Here is a 27,480-nt window from a genome sequence, read left to right as displayed (position 1 = left end):
CAAGCTTTCAAGCTCCACAGAGGAGTTCAGAGCTGTTTCTTCCCAGATCTGAAGAACTTTGGAACTCGAAACCTTGTCTCTTTCACCATCAGAATTTGGTCCAATAAAATATATTACCTCACATCCTGAGACCAACACAGCTACAACAACACTGCAAACAACATTGGAAAAGGGTCAGTTTTGACGAATTTCCCATTTTAAACAATTTTGGAAAAAGTTTTGAAAATGTCTTAAAAAAAAATCTAAACTTAAAATAAAAATTGAAATTGAAAATATCAAAATAAAACATTTTGATTGACTCAGTCTGAATTTTTGTTGGTTGTAATTCATGAAAATTTAAGATTTCAATTTTTTGTTCTGATTTGAGGATGGGGGAAAAGTTTTTGAAATCTTGAATTTTCATGGCATGGGAAAAACCCATTTACTCCCGTTGTCTAGATTCAACCACTTCTACACTTCTAGGCAAAATGTAGGAAACTGTATCCAACTGCATGGGGAATTTAGCTAGGCTGATCGTAGTTCTCTAAATTGGGATTTGTACAGGGCAGCAGGAATAAAAAGCTACCCTTGCAAAATGTATCATGGGCTGTTTAATGTTCACAAGCATTCAGGATCCCTTATTTACAGATCATCTGGAAAACAGCTCAAAAATTACTTCCAACACAACAAAGCCCCTAATGCCACTGTTGATTCAGAGAAGTTTCAGAAGGAAAAGTACCACCTAATGCACTCCCAGTACCATATCCTGCAACACATTGACTTTTCTCGAGGTCTGTTATCCAAATGTGGTGCAGGCTCATCCCTATTTAGCTTGCAAAATTTGCCAACCTGTGGTGGTGTGACTAAGGAGTTTCCTTGTCAGGTTTTTCAAGCATCTAAGATTACTTATCCCAATGGAAGAATACAAAATATAATCTGAGGCAACTGAATGGAAAAACATGTTACAGTTCCAAATTCAACTGCTCTTTCAAGTACATGGGAAAAGATGTGAGGTTTGACTCTAGGATGTGTTTGCTTTCTTGAACTGCCTAAATTTCACTTTCAACTGAGTTAATAGTTGTTGGAAATAGCGTGAAAAATTAGTTCAAGATGTATTGCAACAGTAATATTTACAATGTATCCCTCCTTAATAGTAATATATTGTGTCAAATCTTCCAGGGGAAGGAGGAACATGTTTCCTTTCTCTCTGCTTTGGATGAATTGGAGGAAATTCAGAGAAAAGCAACAAAACTGAGTGAGGCTTGAGGGAATGATTTATGAGGAAAGGGTAAAAGAGCTAAATATTATTTAACCATATTCTACATGACTAATGAGGGGGAGAGAACTGCTAAAAGTATTTGAAGGATATAAATGCCAATAAGGAAGATAGCTTGTGACCCATAAGGGTTCAAATAGGAATCAGAGTATTAATCTGAGCAAAGGGAATTTTAGGTTGAATATTAGGAAATCTTTCCTCATAGGTTTAAGAATCCTGCGAACGGGCTTTCCAATATGTGTAATGTTAATCACAGAAGGAATTCCCTCTCACTTCCTGAATGAAGATGGGAACTGGTACAGAATGATGAGGAAATAGAACTAACAAAAATGAAAATGTAAGTTGTCAGTTTCTGAGGTAACTGCATCTCTGACCCCACAGCCTTCTTGAGGGCCCCTACTTGAGTCTGAAGCATCTAGATATCACCTTTCTCAGGAGAGGATCCCACAATGAGCTGCCTCCAGACTAGAAACTTAGGCTGCAAATTCCTACAGTCACTGTGATTATCTCAGCAGGTCTCACTCTAGTTCATCACCTGCAGACCTGTTCTCTCAGGGACAAAGAAAGGTTAACCAGCGACCAGCCAGCTTTCGCAAAGCAAAGTACTATTTATTCAAAACACAGGCATTACAGAGAAACCATACAATGAAAACAATGAACAGCTTATATTCATGCCTATCTTACCAGGGGTTGCCCGTCTCCTAATTGGAAACCCTGACAGGCTTCAGAGTACATCAGGTTCTAAGCAGGACCTGTCAGTGGTCACAGGTTCATGTCCATTCTTGTACTGAGGGTGAGCACCCCTTTTCCAGATCAAGGGGGCTTTATACAGCTCTTTGTTTGCTCAGCCTCTTGAATCAGGTCAAACCAGAGTATCTATTTCCCAGGGGACAGGAGTGGAGGAACTTCCCCAGACTTATCAGCTTTAAGGATTTGCAATAATTACCCTCAGTGATTTGTTTCTGGTAGGAAGCATAGTTTGGTTTGCCTGTTGAGCCAGGAATATATGTAGCGTGATCAGACAGCAAGTGTGAAAAATGGGGATGGGGGAGCATAATCGTTGCCTACATAGACAAAGCCCCTAATATCAGGACAGTCCCAATAATATTGGGAACTCTGGTCACCCTAAATACATCACTGGCCAGCCCACAAAGATACAAGTAACACTTATAAAGTTTGCACAATAGTCTTGGAATATTCCATGCTTCTGAAGCATTGCATCTATCATGTAAGTCAGGGGTGTCAAACATACGGCCTGCGGGCCGCATCCAGCCCACGAACCTTTTTGATCCGGCCCATGTCCGGCCAGATTTTTTGAGATGCACTGCCGCCCAAAGTGAGGGCATTGGCACTTAAAGAGATTTCTCTGCCTACGGCATTGCCGGTTTAAGAGTCCATGAAATGTCTTAAAGCGTCGATGCCAGACGCAGAGAAATCCCTTAAAGCGGCAATACACTCAGTCCGGCAACACAGTCCCCCATGAAATCCCGCCGCCGAAAAGGGCTGATGCCGCGCCGCCGAAAAGGGGAAGATGGCCCAAATTTTTCGGCAGAGGGTATTGCATGGCCCCTGTGAAGTGCAGTTTATGAGAATTTGGCCCGTCACTATCAGCAAGTTTGACACTCCCGCTGTAAGTGTTAGTTTAAACCAAGGGTACGCCTACACTTAAAACACAGCTGCCCCACTGTACTGGTTCAGTGTAGACACTACATATGTTGACGGGAGGGGTTTTCCCATTGGTGTAGGTAATCTACCTCCCTGAGAGCTTGAGAATTCTTCTGTTGACCTAGCACTGTCTACATATGGATTTATGTTGGTTTAACAGCGCTGCTCAGATGTTTGGATTCTTCACACACCTGACCAATGTAGTTAACCAACCTAATTTTCTATTGTTGACCAATCCGGAGCTTTGTCCTTAATTCAGATCAAGAACTACATGCACACACAATTTCTTTTAAAAGAGGCTTGAAGATCTCATTTTAAGAGATGGTGAAATAGCACAAGTACAATAATGCCCTGGTGACAGCATCACTGGTCCTAACCACATCAATCACACCATAAGGGGCTCATTCACCTGCACATCCACTAATGTTATATATGCCATCATGTGCCAGCAATGCCCCTCTGCCATGTACATTTGCCAAACTGGACTATCACTATGCACAAAGCTAAATGGACACAAATCAGATATAAAAAATAACAACATCCATAAACCAGTTGGAGAACACTTCAATCTCCAAGGGCATACTATCTCTGACCTGAAAGTTGCTATCCTATCACAAAAAAACTTCAAAAACAGACTTCAAAGAGAAACTGCTGAGTTAGAAATTATCTGCAAACTTGACACATTCAAACTGGGTTTAAACAGCGATTTGGAATGGCTATCTCACTACAGGAAGTAATTTGCTCCTACTCAATGGGTGTCATTAGACCTCAAGTACCCAGCTTTCATCCACCTAACCCATTGTTTTCTATGCCTTTGGCTATGTATATGTTACCTACTATATATATGTTGCCTGTATTTGCTATGTTATTTCTACCAACTGCATCTGAGGAAGTGGGGTGCAACCCATGAAAGCTTATGCCTAGTGAAATTAAATTTGTTAGTCTTTAAAGTGCTGCAGAACTCTCGTTGTTTTTGCTGTATACACGGCTACCCCTCTGGAACTCTTTTACTTGCAGTTGTGATTTTTGACCACTAGATGTCTCTAAGCTGTTTTGGGAGTTGCAATAAAGGGAATGATCTCTTGTTATGAAAGCCCATTTGTTTTGTTTGTAGCTTCTTGCTGTTCTTCTGAGAAGTGCAGGATCCCAGCCATTAACTACTGAAGCTCAGGCAGCTGTTCAAATTTTTTCAATGCCTCTGCCTGCATTCCTCAAGCCTGACCTTAGAGTCCCCCTTGTGGGATGACATGGTAGTTCAGTGTCCATGCATGTGCAGACGTTGGCCTATGCTAATGAATGTGCCAACGATACTTGGTCCTTTTATGATGTGACGTAGGCACTTATCTGCAAGCAACTGGAGGAAGACCTCCAACTTATTCCATGCAGACCATCAAATAGTTATTAGAAGCTAATAGCTTGCACTCACTGTTGACTTGAATTGGATTTGAACCAATGACTTTGACATGAAAGATTCCATACTGTAATATTCCTGCTCTTAGCCATCCAGTCCTCCACGAGAGTAAGCCTTAATTTATTCTTGACTTCAATTTAAAAACAAAAGTAAGCATAACAAGAATTTTTCCTGCACTTAACTATAGATTTCTCCATAAATAAGTCTCCTATTAATGAGATTTTTGTCTACGCTGTTGGTGATTTGGGTTGTGCATGAGATCAGTAGTACTGTTTGTGCTTGATGTAGTTAGGGCAGGTACCATACATTTCTTAGCAAATTCAGCCCTGTATAGGTAATAACAGTGATGCTCTTTTTTCTAATTTGATTCAGGTCATTACTGTGACTTTCACTTGCCATTTGTTAAAAATTATTTATTTATTTTTACTGGGTAGAGCTTAATGGTTCCATGTAAGCCTAAAATAAAAGCTGAGATACGTTCTATAAATGCGAATGATACTGGTTTTATTTATGTTCCTATAGTGAGTGAACAGAAAGTAAGTATTTTTGAGTGTGGAAAAAAAATGACTCTTCCAAAAGTAGGATATTATTACTTCTGCAACAGTAATGACTAAAGGCATCAGTCAGGATCAGGGCCCCATTGTGCTAGGCAGTACAGCAAAGAGGGAACAGTTTTCCTATCCTGCAAAAATTGTTGAGATTTCAAAAAATGTTCCCACTCTGCACTGGAACAAAACCAGAACATTTTTGCATTTTTGGGGAGGGGAAGAGGGAAAGCCTATTTCTCCCCGCTTCTGCCCAAATAGTCAATAGCCCAGTGGTTAGGACACTGACCTGGGGTGTGGGAGACCCCAGTTTCAAGTCCCTGCTGTGAATCAGTCAGGACTTGAACCTGGCTCTCTCTGATCCTAGGAGAGTCCTAACCATTGGACTTTCGGCTGTTGTGTCTCTCTCTCTCCTGTTGGAGCTTTTTCACTATGTATAAACTATTAAATATTCATTAGGCCAGAGAGAGAGGCCTACTCTGTAGCACAGTGGTTGGGACACTCAGATGGGACATGCCAGTCCCTGCATCTCCCATATTCCAAGTGAGTGCCATAACCACTGGACTGTTGTCTGTTCTTGTTGTATGCTCTGGATCTGGTTTTAGCTGAGATTCCATCCTGGAGCTAAGAAACCTTCCTGATAACTGTTATCAGAACTGATATGTTTTTGCAAGAAGTTTTGATTTTGATGAAAAACTGTTTTGTCGAAAAATTCCTGACCAGCTTTACTGGGCGCTATGTAAGTATATAGACAGAGACACAGACCTTGCTCCTAGGAGCCCACACTCTAATTTGTAAAGTGCATGTAAGGAACAGCAGAAGGGAAGACAAGAGTAACAGTAAGATCACATAGGGACCTAGGTTAGCTATATACACAACTGGATGGCTCCACATTTTTTGAAGTTTAAAAAAAAATCTATAGAATGATAGCAGCTGTATCCATCTGTCCCACAGCCCTACCAGCATTTAGTGGCAGATTTCTTGTAGGTGTCACAGCAGAAGTGGGCCTTCTGAAGGGATTTCCAGGAGAGGCTGGTGGCTTTCCAGAGCAGTTGCGGGAGGAGGTTTTACAGTGCGAAATTAAATGGTTTCTTTGATGATCTGTGTGTTTCATCTGTTCTGTTTATACTTGGGATGCACAGTCACTGCTTGTCTGGTCATCATATGTTGCCTGTGTAGTGAAGTCCAGTGAGCTGGCTTCACTGATCCTTCAGAAGGACTTTGTGCATATTGTAGTGTAAATGTTAGGCCATTTGGACTCCATGGTTCTGTGGCTATGTAATTTGAGCTGGGCTGATGAATTTTCTCCCGGCAGCAGCAGCTTTGAGTATGAAAGTCTGATTTGCAACCTCTTATATATTCTCCCTTCACTTCAGCAGTCATGAATTCAGGGGGGTAGAGAGGTGGGGTGGAAGGGGAAGCTGACAATGCGCTGCTCCATGTGGTCCCCTTGCCCCATCTCTCCTGCCGTAGTGGAAGGAAGAGAAAACTGATACTAATTTCTTCCCTTCTTTTTCTGTGACCATCAAGTGCGTGCATTAATTTCCCATTAATATCATACCCCTACAGTGGAGCTGTTACTTACCATGCATCATTGGGAAGTGTTTTCCCCTATTACAATTCTAGGCCGATGGATGAATGTTTCTGAAACTGCCGACAGTGGCTGACTAATTGAGATGTATAAATTCAAATACTTTCTCTCTGCCCAGGTTTGACAAATTCCCCTTTGCCTGATGATTACAGGATTCTGATTTTCACATGGGGAAATTTGCAGGGATTCACATTCCTCTGCTGTTTGCACAAAGATAAACCAGAAACCCAGGTGATACTGAGAGAGCCCCTGTTTGCAGACCTTGGAGTACTCAAAGGTGATTTACCTTTAATAACAGAGCTATGTTCCACATGTGTTCACAAGGCAATTCCTTCTGGGAAGCACCAAGGAGGGTTGGTATGGTTGCGTCAACAAATTGGGGGGTTGCATATAAGATCCAGGGAGCTAGCACCTTTAGCAAACTAAAATGAGGAAACCCCTCTCCCCCACGTAATGGTGAGGCACAGAGAGTGCACGGGAAGAGTGGGATAGCCACAGAATGCACAGGTGGCTTAAACTCAGATTAGCAAATCTGAGGGGTGAGGCTCAAGGATTAATTTCAAATCACTGTGAGCTCTGCCAGCAGTGTCTCAATCCTGCCTAATCAACCCTCTTCCTCTGCTGAGACTGCCAGTGGGACATGGTGGTGGCCAGCAGAATATTCATGGAGACCACATGTGATGGGTATGTCAAGTCTGTTTTGTCTCAGAGCAAAACAACTCATGGTTCCATGTGTATGCTGTATGGTGAATGAACACTCAACATGAATAACTGCATAAACTCCACATGCTAGAAGCTTGTTCCAAAGGCTTCCAGTTCAAGGCTGCTTTTCATTCCTGGAGCCATGCTTGGTATAAATTGAGAGGCTTGATGAGGGTGGGAACCCAAAGCTATTTATAATTAAACTGGCTGGGATTATTTCTATTGCTGTTTTTTCACTGTTTCAGTGAGGTCTTCTGATAGGAGGTCAGCCCTAAGGCACCTTGCTCCTCTATTCCTGGAGTGCAGGCATTTGTAGCAAGGAGATCTGTGATAGGTTGAAAACTGTATCAAATGTGGGAAGGGGAAGTGATGATACAAACAATGCCACCAAGTAACGCAAAAAAAGATGTACCGCAAAACCTCAGACTGGGAGAGGGGAGTGGAGATTGCTAGGATCAGCAAACCTCTAGATGTGGGCATGTGTTCTACATTCTGGCTAGGGTTCCCTGAGCTCACTGACTTTTCATAGTCAGAATCCTGCATCCTCTTCCATAACTTTTTGTCAAGTTGCTGAACCCATTACTAATCAACACGCATTTTTCTATAGCAATGAATGTTGAAAAAAATCTGCATGGGAATCAGCAGGCTGCATTTATTATTTTGTTATATTCAACCCATGGATGGTAAACCAAACCATTCTCTTTTGAAACTCCTCCACTCATTCTTGTATTTTGTTTTGAGGATAAGACCTTAGCTGTGATTGTTTTGGGCCATCAGATACAATTTGCACAGTATCACTTGGTCCTAGTGGAATCTTATTCCCTGGGTTTACTTTATTACCAGGTGGGTTCTCTTCCACTTTCTGTTCATGGTAACATACTGATGAATGTTCCAATTTTGATTCTTCTACAATACAATCTTCTTTTGTTATTATCTAAGAGTCAGAGGTAGTACTGCTGATTTTTTTCCTAAATTAGGCCCATTTCTGAAGTTGAGGGTAAGTCATGTTGAATTTTGTTGTACTTGCTTTTCTTTTATGCATTTTGTTTGATGAAAAGTTCTGAAATTGTCAATGATCTCTTGCTTGACATTTCTGAAAATATTTTTTTTAGTGACTTGTGTTCAGAAATGGGGGGGCCTAAAAGCGGAGGCCCAGGCCAGGCCCTCTTGCAGGTTAGCTGTTTTGGACTAGTCCGGGCTGCAACTCCCAGGCTAGTTTCCTCTTCCTGTCTGAGTCCATGCCTCAGGAACGAATGTATGCCCATGTGGGGATGGGGAGTGCTGTGCCAGCCCACAGCACAAGCCTACTGTGAGATATGGCCTGAAAAGGAAAGGATCCATGCACTGCACCCTTCAGCGCCTGGGCTCACCTGGCCTGGGGTCTGGCCTGCCTGGGCAGAGTGTGTGTGTGTGAGTGAGACAGAGAGAGAAACTCCTTTGCAGATACATAGCCTTCAGGGATATATTCCCCAAGCAAACAGGGACACAGGAGGGTCATCGGTTTGAATCTCACTTCCATTGGTGTGTGTCCCTGTAGACTTTGCATTTCAGCATCAATCTCCCTGCTCTCTGAGGTAAGGAACTACCTGCTTGTATTTCATGAATCACTTCCACCATCACATCTCTCACTATAGTAAGGGAACAAACTGGCTTGGTTGCTATTCTACTTCTCTGGTCAGCTGGTACAGTGGAGGGGGTAGCGGGAAATATTTTGGAGGGATGCCTGCTACCCATTGGTATCATCCCTGGGTTGCCCCATAACTGTAAATGCAACACTCTCAATCCTTACTAGCCGGAGACCAAGCTCTGGATGTGAATGAGTCCTGTAGTTCATCAACGGGCAGCTACATCTCACATCTACTGTTTCTGTAGAAGACAACACAGTTTTATTTTTGCAAGTCTAAAATATGAGCAGCTTCTCTCTCTCTCCTTCCCAGGAATGTAAAGCCACGCCTCCAGGAGGGAGGTTGCCATGCAGGCTTCGATTCAGACCTCTGCCAGTGCAATGTTACAGCCACAAACAATCAAAAATCACAAGGCAGGCCCCAGAAAATCATCAGACTGGTTTGAAAATCACAAGAGTTTGAAAATAAATGTTGAGCTCTTTGCATTCACCTTCTGGCCTTTGACCCCCTTTAGGGGTCACATTTCAAGCTTATCTGCACAACCAGGAGGGCTAGAAATTTTAAACAAAATAAAAAATAAAAATACCCCCATTGCCCTAAGATTCTGAGTACTTACATGAGTCCAGGAACTGGGCATTTAAGAAAAACACCTAAATATTGCAAGATTCATGATAAAACAGGAAGATTTGGCAATATTTCAATGCACTTCAGCCCTGGCCTGTAAAACCCCATTTCCTTCCTTTCAAGAGTAGAACATTTTTTGCTAAACTGTTGTTGGGATCTGTGATGTGGATTAATGTTTACTGTGAATTAGGGGGAATCCGCTAATCATATTTCATTTGCGACTTAGTGCTGGATTTGAACTCATATCTATATGTATCCATTTTAAATACTTACGTAGTCCCTATTACCATAGTATCTGAGCAGCTCACAATCTTAGGGAATGTCAACACTTCGAGCCGGCAATGTGATTGCCAGCGTGAGGAGACATACCTGTGCTAGTTCTGATTAAGATAGTGAGCTAAAAGAGCATGGTGGTAGCAGGAGGGACTGGCCACGCTGAATTTATGTCATCTCAGACAGGTGTGTACGTAGGGTAGCTAGCCCCTCCTGCCACTCGCGCTGCTACATCCCCACTCTATTTGTAGCTCACTACCTCAATCTGAGATAGTGTGGGTATGTCCCTTCCAGCTGGCAATCACGCCCCCAACTCAAAGTGTAGATATACTCTTTAGTTAATGCCCTAATTATTGGACCATCCTTCATTTCTAGATCTTCAGGTAAATGGCCAGTGATTTATCTTGTAGGCCACTTTAGCCCTTGAATTTATAATTTGTCTCTGATCTGTCTTCAGAGCATGTTATGCAAAGACTGGTACATCAGTCAATTTTCTTGAGTGAGTTTAAAAGTGTTGCTCTTCTTTCGTTCCAGCACCTTTATCACATTAATTTTCCTGTCCCTAGTTATTTATTGTTTAGATTGCTTCATGTGAGCTGTTCTCAGTGCAGATTAGCAGGTCCTTAACCTCACTTTATCTCTTGTTATCTCTTATTGTGGATGGATTGACCTGCTTTACTTGCAAGCAAATATCTTCATTCTCCAGCTGAGCAGCTTTACAGCTTCATTCCCTAAAGCAAGGGTTTAAGCTGTAATAAAACAGCATCGTGTTCCTCAGCTGGGCCTGCTTAATTTGGGTGTGTTAACTTGTGACACCATTCTCGGATAACTGTAGCAACCATCAGTGGATGGAGAAGCTTATCTTCCCATGGCTGTTAGTGTTTACACTGTATCTGGAGAAGGAGAATTCCTTGGTCCCATGTAGCATACTTAATTGCATTCAAGCAGAAGTTGCTTTCTCAGAATATAAGGATACGGAATTTGCAATATTGATGCAAGTTAATTTGTATATGAAAATCATCTGTTGTATAGAGCAAAGTCTACATGCATAGGCCATAGTTACACAGTATAGATATGTTGGTAGTTAAGAAGGTCCTGTTACCTCTCACTGAACACACTTTCCCCCAGTAAAAAATGCTATCTACCTTGCTTTTGTGATAGTATTGATTGGTGTGACTCCGCTGGCTGTCCTATTTTGATAGGGCTCTTTGGAAATAGGCTGTGGTTTCCTGAGCTGGGTGCTCTCGATTTAAGAATTTGCTTCCCTTGCTTACCTGGTAGATCCAGAGTATTTTAATCCTTAGGATGGATAATTGGGTGCAATTTACATAGTAAATCAAATAAATTAAATAAACAAATCCTAAACAAATGTGAATGTTTTGCGCCTTACTGGTGGCAGTGATGGAACTGGTAGCTACCAGATATTCTTCCTAGCACAAGCAGTAGAGGCTTATGTGTTGGAGGAAACTATGCTATGTTCTATTCCCAAATGCTGTGTGTTCATGGAATAGCTGATGGCTGGGGTGTGTGGTTGGCCACAGATTTGTTATGACAAGTTTTGCTAGTTGTATACTTGAGTGAAATTTAAAATACAGGCAAAGGTTTCCTTCTTTCAGTGCTGCAGGAAACAGTGCAAATCAAAGATCAGACAGGCAGGCACAATTTTTGGTAGTGGAATTACAAGACTGACTGACCCTGGTGGTCCTTTCCAAGCTGTAAACCTGTGAAACATCAAAGAGTCAGTCCACATCAGTGTGTGAAGTATAGGAAGTAACACGCACATACTAACAGAGCTCTTAGATGTTTAAGTGTTAGCTGCTCTTCTGTCACCTTTTGTGTGTGTCAGCAGGGTTTCAGTGTGGCTGGGGCTTGTAGAATTGAATTGTTTAAGGGTCACTGATGATGGAAGTGTTTTCAGATTATTTTTCTAAGCTTTAAAATGATTTTGCACTTAAAATTCCAGCACATTGAATCATTTTTGGGTTACAAGAGCCTGGGATCTCCTCATGTCCATCTCATTGTTGCCTCATCCCCTCAAAGAGACTATTGCAATACAGAAAGCTGCCTCACATTATCCACAGAGCACATCAGAGATACTTGGAGTATTGGCTGGGCAGACCTGATGGAGGTAAACTATTTTCTCCTCTCCCGCTGTTCCACCCAGGAATTTAATGCTGCCACTACAGTGATTCTAGCCTCTGTTGGCTTGAGGAGCAAGGGATAAGCATTAGGATGTTTTGTGTGCTGGCACATTTAGATGCCAGTAGCTTGCTGCCCAGCCCAGTTTGCTGTTTTTTATATAATCTTACTAATTTTATGTCAGTGCTCTGTTGTAATTGCCATACAACCAGATACTCTGAACTCTTACTATGTATTGACCTGCATCCTAGCTGCTAGTTTCAATATGACATAGTAACTTCAGTATGACGTTGTATAGCATAACACTGATTAATTTTAAAAGTTGGTTTTTTTATAAAAATACGTATATAAAATAGAAATTAACTTTTATTTTGAAGAAAGATATGTTCTTTCACCAGACCCAGTGTATAGCACTGCATAGTTGAACCAGGTGTGTTTTGTGAGATTTTCTCTTCCGTCTCGTAAGTGTTAACTGCTGAAGGCAAGATACCAGATGTGATGAATCTAGGATTCTTCCTTCTGGCACATGCTATATTCCATGTATTCTGTTATTAATCTGTTGGCCTGCTAAGCTACTTTTTGACAGCATTATCATATGTCTGAGATGTTTCTGATGATGTGGGATCCTTTTGTACCAATGACACAAGCTATCAGTGCATAAAGCTATGCAGGATAATTTAGGAAATTATGAGTTAGATATTTGAAAATGCAGTCATTTTGAACAGTTTAGCAAAACATGTGGCTATGCAGGGGATGTGTCTTTGGGTTCTACACTGATACCCTTCAGGTAGAAAATAGTTCAGATACTGAGGGTTTGAGACTGGTGGTGGAGACCTGAAGTAGGGAATATTAAGGGGATTCTAGGTGTCGTCCTTTCCTTCTCACCGCTGCATGGTCCAGGTTGGAACTTCCAGTGTCCTCGTCTCTGATGCACCTTTAAATATGTAGTTGTAAATAGTTTTTAGAATTTTAGAGGTTTTATAGTAATTTTAACAATTGTATTGTAGTTTATCATAGTTTTTAGTGATTAGTGTAGATAGATTGGGGGTTTGTCTCCCCGCCCCTTCTTCTTCTCCATACCCACACGCAGGTACTGGACTATGCCCAGGACTCCAGGCTTTAAACTCTGTGCATCCTACCTATGCTCCTTCTTAGTCAGCAACGAACACCAACGCAGCCTCTACTGCTTGGGAGAAGCTCATATTGCAACCAGGTGCAATATCTTGCCAGTCTTTCCCCAGCTGTACCCGAGAAGGCTGGGCTGTCCACCTCTGGAAGCATCTTATGGAAGTTGCCACTTTGACTCAGGCTAGGGGATTCCCCCTGCACATTGGCCTGAAACCGTGTGGAGAATGCCTCCTACTACAAAATCGGAATCTGGCACTGGCGGTACCACCACTGTGGACCCCATACTGGGGCCTAGTCGGGAGGTAAGGAAGCATACCAATAAGTATGGGAATAAGTCTTCCTCAAAAGTGAAGAAAGTGGACACTTCTTCCACGTGTTCCAAACCATGGAGACTGAGTGCAAGTCCCATAGACACGACAAGAAATCTCACAAGCAGGGGGATTTGATGGTTCTGAACTCTGGCCCCCTGGTACCACCAACATTGATGCCCCATAAGACGAGGGATCTGCCTGCTCTGGGGAAGTCCTCAGCACCACCACCAGCATTGACTACGAGAGGGTATCTCTGACACAAGGGAGATCAAGAACTGTGTTTGAGCCCCCAGACATATTCACCTTAACAGAACCTGGATCACCCCATCTGTCAGGCCATTCTACCTCTAGGGAGGCTATTTCTCCCCCCTTGTGATATGCCACCACTGTGGGACCCCTCACCTCCTGCTCCAACGATCTACACCCTTCCACCAACCCAACAGTACCGCTAATGAAACCGGAGTCCGTTTTCTCATCATCTGATGAATCAGATGCCAGAGAGGGAACATCTATGTCATAACACCTCTAAATGCTCTCACAAAGGCTGTCCCGGTCTTGGCAACATCCTCTGCTCCAACTGCCACAGAGCCACTGGCACCCCATGCTGTGGGGATCCCCTCAGCATCCTTTGGATCCTAACTAATGGCTGTACTGGGGACCCTGGTCCCAATTCCCTCCCTCAGAGCCAGCCTGATCCATGAAGGTACCTTCATCTACCTCCCCATCGAGGGCCCCTTCTAGCAGGTGCTGGATCCATGGATGGAGGAGGAACCCCTTAGCTTGGTTCCGACGGTGCTGCTGGAACAAGAGAGATTTCCCTTCTCTTCCCCACATGAAGTAGTAATTACATCATCCCCTTCACCTCCGGATGATTTTAGGCAGTTCCAAGAGCTACTGTGCAGAGTCTTGGGGGATATCCTCCATTCCTTGGTATTAATTAGAGTGGCACTGTCTATTAATGAATGCCATTTTTGAGCCTGCCAGGAGGCATGGCACATCCCAGCCACATGCACGCCTACTTCCAAAGGGGCAGAAAATCTCTAGTATGTTACTGCAAGTGTTTGGGGAGTAAGCTCTTTTCTTCAGCCAGTCTCCAATTCAGGATTTCAAACAGTCAGATGTCACTAGCCAAATAAGACTTCTTGAATTATAGCACATTTGAGGAATTTGCTGATAGACTCCAACAACAGGACCTGTCTCATTTTCAGATGCCCGTTGAGGAAGGGAAGCTGGTAGCCAGCAGAGCACTCTAATCAGCTATGGACGCAGCAGATACCTCTTCCAGGGTATGGTTATGGCATAGCTATGTATAGAGAATCTTGGCTCCACTTTTCTGGTTTCCCTTGGGAAGTGCAAAGCACTATCAAAGACTTTCCCTTTGATGAATCCCATCTTTTTAATCAAAAGATGGATGATTCCTTACATACGCTCAAGAACTCTAGAGTCATCCTTCGCTGGCTGACATCTACACTCTTGCCCCAAAATGTAAGTTCCACTGCCTGCGACCCACACACTACAGGTCCTCCCAGTTCTATCCTCAGAGATATTATGAGCCACCAATGAAGCGACAGAAAACACAGAGATCCCACCTCCTGGGACCCCCTTCAAAGGCTTCCACTTCACAGCTTCAACCTCTGACCAATAGATATTTCTGAGACAACCTCAGCAGATGCCAACCACCTTGCCTGCCACCTGAAGGCCACCCTACCCCCTTTGGGAATTGTTTAACACTCGTTTCCCAAGCTTGGAATGCAATAACAATGTACTAATGGATGCAGAACGTCACCTACCATGGCTATATGATCAAATTCATCACACTGCCTTCTCCAAAAATCCCCTCCCAATCTTTCCTCAGGAACCACTCTCTTGACAGCATTCTCACCAAGGAGGTGAATTCCTAACTACTGTGAGGAGTGGTAGAACATGTTCACCTGCAATATCAGGGAATGGGGTTCTATTTGACTTACTTCCTGATACCCAAGAAGAAAGGCGGATGGAGGCCAATTCTGGACCTCCATCATCTCAATCGCTTCATCCACAAACCCAAGTTTCATATGGTGACGTTGGCAGCTATTATTTCATCCCTAGAATGGGGCATGTGGTTTACAGCTCTTGATATGCAGGACACTTATTTTCACATGGATATCCACCCGGCCCACAGACACTTCCTGAGATTCACAGTCGACACCCATCATTTCCAGTACAGGGTGTTCCCCTTTGAAATAACCATCACCCTTACAGTCTTCACCAAGATTTTCTCTATTGCAGCAGCCTATATTAGATTTTATGGGGTCCTGATGTTTCCATATCTTTGTGACTGGCTCCTAGCTGCACTGTCCAGGCACAAAACCTGAGTTTCAATCTGCATGTTACTCAACCTTATTTTGTCCATGGGAGTCAGCATCAATGTCAAGAAATCAATCGTAGATCATACATAATCCCTGGACTTTATAGGGGCCACTATCAATTCAGTCACAGCATGGGCCTACCCACTGAGGGGCAGGTTCCAGACAGTGTGAGAAATCATAACTCACATTGTTAACAATCCTCATGTACCAGCCAGGACTTGCCTGTCCCTCCTTGGCCACATGGCTCCATGTACATATGTGAACACCTTCACTCAATTCAACTTTCGCTGCTTCCGGATGTGGCTCAACACAGTTTACTCACCAAGACATCGCACCGTGGTCCTCATGCTGACAGTCCCCGCCAGCATATTGTCACCCAGAAGTGGTAGGTAGACCTATGTCATGTATGCATAAGGGTTTTCTTCCTCCCCTCCTCCCCAGACAAGATGATCATCACTGATGCATCCCTCCTTGGCTGCGGAGCACATATGGATGATTACATGACATGGGGGACATGGTTTCCTCGAGAAACCAGGATGCACATCAATATCTTGGAACTTCAAGCTGTAAGGAAATTATCAATCTTTTCTCCCCTTCATCCGTTCCCATCATGTTCTCATTGTGTCAAATGATACCATCATTGTCTTTTACATCAACAATCAGGCACAAGATCGACTGCTTTATGCACAGAAGCAGTCAGTCTCTGGAATTGGTGCATCACTCACCAGATCCTCTTGTCCCCTATCTTCTGGAGACATAGAATGTGCTCATGGACTTGCTCAGCAGACATTTTGTGATCGACCATGAGTGGGAACTCCATGATTCATTAGTTCACAACAGCTTCACTCAGTGGAGGATTCTGACCAGAGACTTCTTCACCTCCCATATAAGCAGCAGATGCACCACGTACTGCTCCAGGGGAGGTCTTGGTCAGACCAAATCAACTATGCCTTCCCTTTCCTATTGCTCCTGCCTCCGGTACTCCACCAGTTCTGATGAGACAGAGAGATAGTCCCCTGCTGGCCCAGACAATTCTGTTTTTCCAATCTGCTTCGTGTGTCAATCTGTCCACTAATTCCTATCCCCACCTTCCCCAATCTGCTGACACAGTGCAACAATGACATCAGACATCTCAATCCATTGGTGCTCCATCTCTAAGTGTGGGATTTGGATGGGCATCTGCTTTAGAATGGACCTGTTTTTCATCCATGCAAGATATCCTCTCCAGCTGCAGGAAAGAATCCACTAGACACTGTTATCAGGCCAAGTGGAAATGTGTCACCTCCTGAGCCAAACCAAATGGAGTTTCATCAGAATCAGGAGGCATCCCCCTCCTCTTGGACTACCTTCTATCCTTGAGGGCCTCGGATCTTGCCATCAACTCTCTGAAAGTCTACCTGGTGGCAGTTAGCACATTCTACCTGCCCTATGGAAAATCATTCTGTCTTTATACACTTGCTACTGCTAGGTTTTGGAAGGGCATCATCAGAACCTTCACACCCGTCCAACCCATTGCTCCGCAATGGGACCTGAACCTAGTTCTATCCATGCTAACAAAACCACCCTTTGAATCGCTGCCATCATGCTTTATGTCCCTCCTTTCCTTGAAAGTCAACTTCCTTGTTGAAATCCCTTCTGCAAGAAGGGTCGGCAAACTCAGAGCTATGATGGAGGACCTGTCTTTCACAATTTTCCACAGATAGTCTCTCTGTGCCTGCAACCCAAATTTTTACCAAAGATAATCTCCCAGTTTCACATCAATCAATCTGTTCCCTTACCCGTTTTCTTCCTGAAACCACATGCATATGCAGAGGAACGCCGACTCCACTCCTTAGACATTTGACGAGCTTTAGCCTTCTACCTACAGAGAATGCAACTCATCAGCAAGTCCCCCAGATTGTTTGTTGCAGTAGCAGAAAGACTCAGGGGACAGGCCATCTCCACCCAGAGAATCTCTAAATGGATTTTGAGTTGTGTTAAACTTTGCTATCAACTATCTGTCCTGCCTCTCCTCAATGGGATGTGCGCTCGTTCCAAGAGAACCCAGACTTCTATCATGGCTTTCCTCCATGTGGTGTCCTGTACACACCTTTGCAATGCACTACACCTTAGTACAGGACTTGGAGGTGGATGCCTCCTTCGGTGTGGCAGATTTCCGCATGACAATTCCATCTTCATCCTTGTACCTTTCTCCGACTTATATACTGCTTGTTAATCATCCTCAGTGGAATATACTAGAGACCATCACTCGAAGAAGAGGAGATTGGTTACCTGTAACTGAGAGACCATACATTTTGAAGATCCCCATCTGTATTCCTCTTCCCACTCTCGTTCCCCTCTATTACGCATCTGCCTGATTCATGGTGCAGAAGAACTGGAGACGCAATCAGTCTGCCCTGCCCTTTATCGCCTTGGATGGTGTTGCAACGCAGTACCTGATATGTCCACCTCTCGCCCCCACCTACCCACCTGGTGCATCAGTAAAACCTCGACCTGACCTTATTAGGCCATTAGCTCACTCCTGCTGAAACTGACCTTATTAGGCAATTTCCTCGCTCCTCCTGAAACTGACCAGGTGACTGGGAGCAGCTGTCTACCTGACTAAAAGCACAGCCACCCTAACGGTCGGCTCACCTCCCAGCCAAAGGTTTGCCCTGATTCAAATGTCTCCCCTCCAATCAGGAGTAACCTTGGCCACCTGAAGCGATTAGTATAAAGCCGGGGCACGCCCCAGGCTCCAGAGAGAGAACTCTCAGTCTGCTAGACCCACCAGCTGCCCTGTTTTTTCCCTCTCCCACTCTGGACTCCGAGCCTGAACGTGTAAGCCTGCTCTGTGTTGCAGTTTTTGCTTCAGGGTGTCATGTTGCAACTCTTCCTGCTGGGACTGGTGAGATCCTAACCCTCTCTCTCTTTTAGTTTCTGTTTTAAACCTGCTCTGAAAGCAGAAGCTGCCCCCCCCCCATTGCTAACCCTCTAAACCTGCCCTGAAAGCAGCCGCCCCCCCCCATTGCTAACCCTCTCTCTCTTTTAGTCTCTGTTTTAAACCCCGTTTGCCCCTTGCAGTTAACTGCAGTTAACTGCCCGTGTGACCCCCCTTTCTGTGCCCTGTGATTAACTCATTGTCTGTGAAATCTCTATGTGAAAGCATTCCCTCGTGTAGTTAACTGCTTCTGCCTCGGTGCTTTTCAGTTAACAGTTTGTGTAACCCCTTTCTGTTTCCTACAACCAAGTGTAACCCCTTTCTGTTTCCTACCAGCAGCTAGCTGTCTGTGTAGCATAGTGGTAAGTGTCCTGTCTGCCATGTGGGAGACTGGGGTTTGATTCCTGGTCAGGGAACCACTGTCTGCTTAATATTAGTTTAGGTCTTTATAGTTAGTTGCCTGTTTAATACTTTCTTATATCAGTTTGTTTTGTGCTTAATTGTTTTTATGTCCTTTTATAACTAGTCCTGTTTAATACTTTCTTATATCAGTTTATGTTTTGTGCTTAATTGTTTTTATGTCCTTTTATAACTAGTTAAACCTATATTACTCCTGTGTTTATAATTAAACTCATTTATTTCCAATCGATTCATTATTGACTCTGGGGGATCATTTACCTGTCGGAACAGATGGAAGCACGATCTGAGCCAGGGTGCATGCACGTACCAATGGACACTACTTTCAAATTCTCCGACTCTGGGCACATGTGGCACATGCATAAACCTTCAGTGGAATACAGATCGGGGCCATACATCTTGAAGAACCTCCAGTTACTTGTAAGGAACCTCCTATTTTCAGACCACTGCTGGGCAAAGGTCTGCCCCATTAAGCATCATTTTGATTCTGCCCTATTCCCATCGAAGCAACTGCTGCACACATTGTCTGCTTTTCTTTTCATCATCTTGCAGCAATGCTCTACTTCATTTGCAATCGATAGAACACTATTCTAAAAACTTGGACCGTCTCTCATCGGTCCATCTCGTGGTGTACCATCGACCTTGTTCCTTCCTTTTCTTTGCATAGGCTACCATGTCAGTTATCAATAATCAGCTGTCCAGTGGATGTCTTTACTCTACCCAAATACAATTATTATAGAAACTGCATTAGAATATACATATATCTTAAAAGCTACTTAGCCTGTTAATTATGTCATGACATTGTACATGTTCTTCAGTTCATATGTTAACTTAGTTTATGGAATGGACCAACCCTATACCATAGCATTCAATGCAGCAGAGTATTTGGTTTAGGATAAGCATGTTCCAGGTTTTAAGGGTGGTGCTAATGCTTTTTCTGTTGCTTTTGAATCGCTCAAGTCCATACATGACAGATAAGTGGAGATTATTTCAAAAGGCTGCTGAGCTTCTTTTCTCCTGTAATAAACATAATTGCTTCCTATGCATTTGCATGGTGATATGAAGACAGTTATCTGCATCTGCTGTGTAAATTTATGCCACAGAATTTGTCAGTTTATGCTTAAAAATAATCAAAGATATTTGCTGATTCAGCACATTTTTTCACATTCTGAGCAAAGTCCTAGACCTTCTGCTTATGAATTTTATTGTCTAATTATTTTACTGATTCAGTCCATATTGGGTTTTCCCCTGACTCTTTTGTTAAGCTATATTTTTTCAGGACACTAATAATTAAGAATCTGTCAATATATCCTATATGTACTGCTCCCTGTGTTCAAGAATGAATATTGCAGCATAACCATAAACATTTTCTCCTGGCTGACACTTGGCTTAGAAACTCTGAATGTTTTGTGAACAATTTTACTATATATTTACACACAGTTACAAAGTCATACAGTAGATGGTAAAGTTCTGTTGTCACTTTTTAGATAATCCACTTTAAAATAACAGGTAATAGCAAACTATGATTCAGCTACTCTTGCTCATGTGAGCAATCTTTTGATGTTGGCAGGATTGTCCATATGAGGAAGGACTGATTAACATTCATTTTCACATTTTGCACGATATAGTGCAGCTCATACAACATATATGGTTATCCTCTGTTTGGAGAGTCCATTTCCAGGCTCTAATATGTGTTTTCTTTAGGAGCCCATTAGGAAATGCATATGTTAAAACATGGAAATTGGGAATATCATTAGCAGAAATTAGATAAAGCAGCAGCTGAGTAGAAGTGGAGGCCAAATAGTCGCCTAACATTTTTAATAATTGTTTCCAATTATAGGGCCAGTAGCTAGCACGTCCATGATGTTGAGCACAGTGTGTATACCGGAATTTGTTTGCAAAGAAAGAAGAGAATTTCAAAACTGCTACCCTGCAGCACAGTGTGAATCGTTATCTCCTTATGGGAACAGTCAAGAGCAGAACAGTGGAGACCTCTTGGATACTTGAAAATAGCTGTTCTTATTTTCACATAAAAAGTAAGATAGAAAAACTTCCTAAGAACTTTTATTATTATTTCACCCAATGAAAAATAAATTGAAGATGTCTTGAAATATACTTGAAGAAAATAGTTCTGGAAGATATATAGCAGTATTGCCAATCCCAAGGGCTCAAAAATTGAGTCAGGTCCACAAAATCAGGAGATTCATAGGATTTAAAAACTGTGTAGTGTCTTTTTATTTGCCTTCTGATTTTTGAGCTTTTCCGCTTCATGTTTATTCAGCTTTTCTTCATGACCATGGGCCCTAGAAACCTGAAAAGAAATGCCAAATCTCTCAAGACTCGCAATACAGTCATGAGACTTGGTAACAAAAGTTGTCCAAATACATTTATAGGAATGCCTGGCATTACATTTTAGGGTCTACATGTAAATGTGATGGCCCTTCTAAGCTTGAAGGCCTCTTCAGGAAAGGTGTAAGGAGACCTGCTTCTCTTTGAAAAATTCCCCAACACAGAAGTTGAATACTCTTAACATTAATTGCTTTGAATGCAGATTATGGACTTACATGTTTTTTTTTTTTTTTCATGTGGTGGTTAAAACAACATAGATCATAGGTGATTAATTCTGTAAATGACGTATAGGGTCATCTAGTCTATTCCCCCCCCCCCCCACCCCCCCAATAAGCCCACTTGCTACAGTGCATGATTGTTCTCTACACTATTTCCACAAATATTTTATCTTATCTGCTCTTATGGAGTTTTTGTAGATAAGCATGTACATCTCTTCCTCTAGTCAGGTGAGTAGATCTATTCATTCTCATTCGATCACCCACCTATGTCCCTTTCAATGATCTGAGGCTGGAGTCTAGATTTTAAACATAAGATATTGATTATGGTGTAAAAATCCATTAGGCAGTACCCTGGCTTTTGATGCTGCCTTCAGCAAGTAATTAATGTGTGGATTTGAATTGGTGTCCTAGAGGTAAAATGACCTGTTTCATTTCCAGTTCCCCAAGCTACACATTTTTTTTAAATGAAGTGTAAAATCCCTACAGATAAAGTCCTTAAGTTTATTTTTTCAAATGAAAACTGGCTTTAATGCCGTGGAATACTGATTTCCAAACTTAAAGACCATTGAGGAGATCTGTCTTTTATAGTCTAATTTTCCTCTATATAAATTAATCTGAATGCAGTCTTTTGTTGATGAAATAGTTTCACTTCCTTGTTTCCTGACAGTTCCTCTCTTTGCATGTACTGTATAATTGCTTGTGAACAATGAAGAGAATCTGTATGCCTTGTGTTTTAGAGGTTGTAAAACTCTCTTGATGTGGGAGTATCACCAAAGTCTCCATGTACAAGGGATAGCTCTTGCATTCAGAGATCCTAGTATATTGCTTACCAATGTTTTTCTTTTGCCTTTATGTCCCATTTATTCTATTGCTAATTTGATAGTACCATATCTTCCTAAAATACATCCAAGGTCATACAAAGAATTTGTGCAAAGTTTTGGGTATCGTTATGAAAAGCACGCGGTAGCTTTGATTGTGAATAGTTTGAATGAGAGCTTTTACACACAAAAGGAATAGGATTTCTTTTTTCCCCTAATGAATTACCTCCTGTTTAGAGTGGAATAGCAGTAAGGTAAGTTTTCATCTGTGTTCATGTAGGAAGATAGCATTTTCAAATGGTGTCTTATAGAGTTTGGAATTGGTGTACATGCTGATCATGAAGAGAGTAAGGAGGAACAGCGGGAATAAACATTTATTCACTCTTTTATACTGAATTGTGCACCTATTTTGAAACACACACAATGTGTAAGTATCTGTGTGCATGGAGTACATATGAAATTGTTTCTGAACTTGCAGGTAAACTTTCACTTTGGGTAGTGAAACGATTTGTTTGTTCCAATGGGTATGTGATGCTGTGCATGTGTGTCCGAGGGGTGGGGTTGTGATGTCACGGTTTAGTGGGGAGGTTCTGAGTTAGGTAAAAGGGATAGTTTGAGCTTCTGTGTCTTAACTTTGCAACCATTGTATTTTCATTGACCCCAACCAGTTCATAAATTTTGATATTACATCAGAAATTCATCATTAATCTGAAAATACGGGATTTCAAAAGCAGTAACCAGTATCACATCTTAAAATAAAACAGCAGCTTTTAAGTAGTCCGTTCAAAATTACCCGAAGGTGACAGAGATCTAATTATTTCCCATCGCTTTAAGAGAAGATTTTTTTTTTATTGGTGGTGGTTTTCTTTTGAGTAAGAACATCAGAACAGTCATACTGGATCAGACCAATGGTCCGTCTAGCCCAGTGTCCTGTCCTGACAGAGGGCAGTGCCAGATGCTTCAGAGAGAATGAATGGAACAGGGCAGTTTCAAGTGATCCACCCCCTGTTGTTCAGTCCCAGCTTCTGGCAGTCAGAGGTTTAGGGACACATGAAGAATGTTGTTGCATCCCTGACCAGTCTTGGCTAATAACCACTAATGAACCTATCATGAATTTACCTAATTCTTTGTTTAATCCAGTTAGACTTTTGGCCTTCACAGCATCCCATAGCAGCAGGCCCCACAGGTTGACTGTCCGTTGTGTGAAGTACTTCCTTTTGTTTGTTTTAAATCTGCTGCCTATTATGTTCATCAGTTCTTGTGTTATGTGAAGGGGTAAATAATACTTATTCACTTTTTCCAACCATTCATGTTTTTATGAACCCTTATCATATTCCCCCTTAACTATCTCTTTTCTAAAATGAACAGTCCGTCTTTTTAATCTCTCCTTATATAGAAGCTGTTCCATACCCCTAATCCTTTTTTGTTACCCTTCTCTGTACCTTTTCCAATTCAAATGTCTCTTTTTTTAAATGGGGCAACCAGAACTGCATGAATATTCAGGGTTTGGGCATGATTTATATACTGGCATTATGGTATTTTCTGTTCTTATTATCTATTCCTTTCCTAATGGTTCCTAACATTGTTAGCTTTTTTGGCTGCCGCTGCACATTGAGTGAATGTTTTCAGAGAAATGTCCGTGGTGGCTTCAGTATCTTTCTTGACTGGTAACAGCTAATTTAGACCTGTAACTTTGTATATATAGTTGGGACTATGTTTTTCAATGTGCATCACTTTGCATTTATCAACACTGAATATCATCTGCTATGTCATTGCCCTGTCATCCAGTTTAGTGAGATCCCTCTATAACGCTTTGCAGTCAGTTTTGGACTTACAAAACTACTCAAGATAATTATCATCTGCAAATTTTGCTACCTCACTGTTCACCCCGTTTTCTAGATCATTTACAGATCCAAGTACATCCAAGTACAGATCCTTGGAGGACCCTGTTATTTACCTCTCTCCCTTATGAAAACCAACCATTTACTCCTATCCTTCATTTCCTATCTTTTAACCAGTTATTGATGCATAAGAGGACCTTCCCTCTTATCCCATGACTGCTTAATTGCTTAAGAGCCTTTAGTGAGGGACCCTGAAAGTCCAAGTACACTTTATCAACTGGATTGCCCTTGTCTACATGCTTGATGACACCCTCAAAGAATTCTAATAATTGATGAGGCATGATTTCCCTTTACAAAAGCCATGTTCACTTTTCTCCACCCTCTTGTATTTATTTATGTGTCTGATAATTTTGTTCTTTATTAACTTTCAACCAATTTGCCTGATACTGAAATTAGGCTTACTGGCCTGTAATTGCCAGGATTGCCTCAGGAGTCCTTTTTAAAAATAGGCATCACATTAGCTGCCCTCCAGTCATCTAATACAGAGGCTGATTTAAGCAGTAGGTTATATACACAGTTAGCAGTTCTGCAATTTCGTATTTGAGTTCCTTCAGAACTCTTGAGTGAATACTATTGGGTCCTGGTGATTTATTCCTGTTAAATTTATCAGTTTGTTCCAAAATAATCTCTATTGACACTGCAGTCTGGGACAGTTCGTCAGATTTGTCACCTAAAAAGAATGGCTTAGGTGTGGGGATCTCCCCAATATCCTGTGCTGTGAAGATCAGTGCAAAGAATTAATTTAGGTTCTCCGCCATGGCCTTGTCTTCTATTAGTGATGCTATAGCATCTGATTATCCAGTGGCCCCACTGGACTGCTAGTCAGGTTTCCTGCTTCTGATGTACTTAAAGCAAATTTGATATTAGTTTTTGTGTCCTCAGCTGGTTGCTCTTCAATTTTTTTTTATTGGCATGCCTGATTTACACTTGACTGTCCAGAATTTCCTCACTAGCATTTGACTTCCAGTTTTTAACAGATGCCCTTTTCCCTCTAATTACCTCTTTTACTCTTCTGTTTATCCATGGTGTTGTTTTTTGGTCCTCTTAATGTTGTTTTTTTATTTGGGATACATATTTAGTGACTATTATGGTGTTTTTAAATAATTTCCATGCAGTTTATAGGCATTTCACTCTTGTGATTGTTCCTTTCAATTTCCATTTAACTAGCTCCCTACTTTCGCTCACTCTCCTTTTTGAAGTTAAATGCTACTATGGTGAGTTTCTTCGGCATTTCCCCCCCTACAATTATGTTAAAATTAATTATATTCTGGTCGCTGTTACTGAGAGATTGAGCTATATTCACCTTTTGGACCAGATTCTGTGCTCCATTTAGGACTAAATCAAGAGTTGCTCTTGATTTATAGGTGAGGGGTGAGGTATGTGGGGGTTAAAAGGAAAGGAATCCTGCCAGCTCTTTAATCCTGTGCATCACAAGTAAACTGTATATTAAGCAATTCCCACCACTCCGAGGCATCCTTACTGTATTTTCTGCAATTTTCACACACAAAATAAAAGAAACACTTTATTGCCTTTTGGGCAGATATTCTATCAGTGTCTTTTTCTGAGTCAGGTTATAATAAGCTATTCATCTTATTGTTTAGTTTGTTATCATCTCAACCAATGACATGAATTTCTCTTGCTATTCCAGGCATTTGGCTGTTTCAGAATTGCAAGTCTGTCTCTGCTCTGTCAGGAATATTCAAATGTTAGAGATAATTTATGCCTAAGGAGCAGCTGGCAGGACTTCTGGAGGAAATACAGCAGTTTTTAAATTTTTAAATAACATTGTGCTGGGAGAATGTCAAAGCTGGAGAAATATTGAATAAAATCAGGGGTTGTTCTGACACTTAATTCTAAAACTCACTGGATCTTAAAAAACCATAACTTGATACCATTCATGTGTGATCACACAAAAACATAAAGTGCTCATCAGGTACTTAACAATCAATTCTGTGTCTCCTGTTTAACATAACGAGTGGTGTTAGAACACTGGCAGACAAGGGGCAACTACAGCTTCCAGACGTTTATCCTAACTAAAGTCCCAAAGAAGTGATCCTCTGGTGAACAGCACTACACTGATTTGAAGAAGGAAACTCCCTTCACTAGTGCATGGATATGATTTCTACAGCTGATAGAACTGATGTTTAGAATCTTTCATCTCTTCCAGGGTGAGTGGGTAGAGTGTTTGCCTGGCCGCAGCCCTTTGCAACATACCTTCTGGGAAAAGGACATCTTTGCCTGTGTCCTTTTGACTGAAGCTTCTGATTGAGATCCAGACATCCTTCACCTTTCGCTATCTCTTCTTAAGAAGTTTAAAGATTGTTCTGTTTTTGTGATGGCCTGCATCACATTAACAAATTAGTTTACTGAAGGTAGAATACATGCTTCCTTCTGCAAAAGTTAGTGATTAAATGCTAATTCACATGTCCATTGCTTTACTTAGGGGTTAGGTCATGCACTCAATCTCTTTGTGCTAATGTGTTTATCAGCCTCTCAGAGAAGCAGAGTGTCATCCTCTATACCAATTTGCACTGTCTGTGATGCTTATTGCTCATGTATATTTCATATTCTCTGTTACATGCTCTGCAAAGTATGCCCCAATTTCTCTATTCTTATAGGAGTAAAGGTGTTTGTGATACAAGCTTCATAAAACTCAGTGAGGCCCCAAAAAGCAAGAGCTGAAAAAGTGCTGGGTCCCTGAATTCATCAGTTCAGCTGCCAATTTGTTTTGTTTTTTTGTTTTTTTTGTTTTGTTTTTTAACAGAGAGAGAGAGTTAAAATCTTTTGTTGCCTGATTTTAGGTGCTCAATATTATTGTTTATAGAATAGGGGTCATAGGCTCACCAATTAATCTGATAGGAAGATCATAAAGTTCTTATCCCAGAATCAGGCTTTTGCAAGGAGTTTCTCAAGGACCCTCAGGATGTATAAGGACACTCACACTGAAAACAAAATATAGCCTTAAAGAATTGTATTGAGATAAAATAGAATAATAATCAAATGGATAATAATCAATCAGGATTACAAAGGCAATAATCTTGTTCTAGAGATACATGTGGTATTATATACTAAAGCTTTTTAGATTAATATATTCACACCCTTCCTTGATAACCTGCTGGTAAGAAAAAAGGACCAGCCTCGCCTCTTGTATGCTGATGTCCAGGTTCCTCAATTCTCGAGTGGAAGGCGGAGAGCTTAAGAGATGCTAGAGGTCTAAGAGCTATAGAAAGACTATAAGGT

General features: G+C 41.8%; 1 protein-coding gene across 1 annotated transcript in view; it reads left to right on the top strand.

Moving 5' to 3' along the window:
• The first annotated feature begins 20,956 nt into the window (after positions 1-20,956).
• Positions 20,957-27,480, top strand: part of LYPD6B (LY6/PLAUR domain containing 6B) — a 34,780-nt gene continuing 28,256 nt past the window's right edge. The window contains exon 1 of the mRNA XM_067549896.1: positions 20,957-20,990. The gene's annotated coding sequence lies outside the window, so the exon portion shown is untranslated. The remainder of the gene's footprint in view (positions 20,991-27,480) is intronic.

The sequence above is a fragment of the Emydura macquarii genome, unplaced genomic scaffold, assembly GCF_026122565.2.
Source record: "Emydura macquarii macquarii isolate MOO-44397 ecotype Brisbane River unplaced genomic scaffold, CSIRO-AGI_Emac_v2 contig_1253, whole genome shotgun sequence".
In the NCBI taxonomy this organism is placed as follows: domain Eukaryota; kingdom Metazoa; phylum Chordata; order Testudines; family Chelidae; genus Emydura; species Emydura macquarii.
The sequence above is the reverse complement of the archived record's forward strand: the minus strand, read 5'-3'. Positions and strand labels throughout refer to the sequence as shown.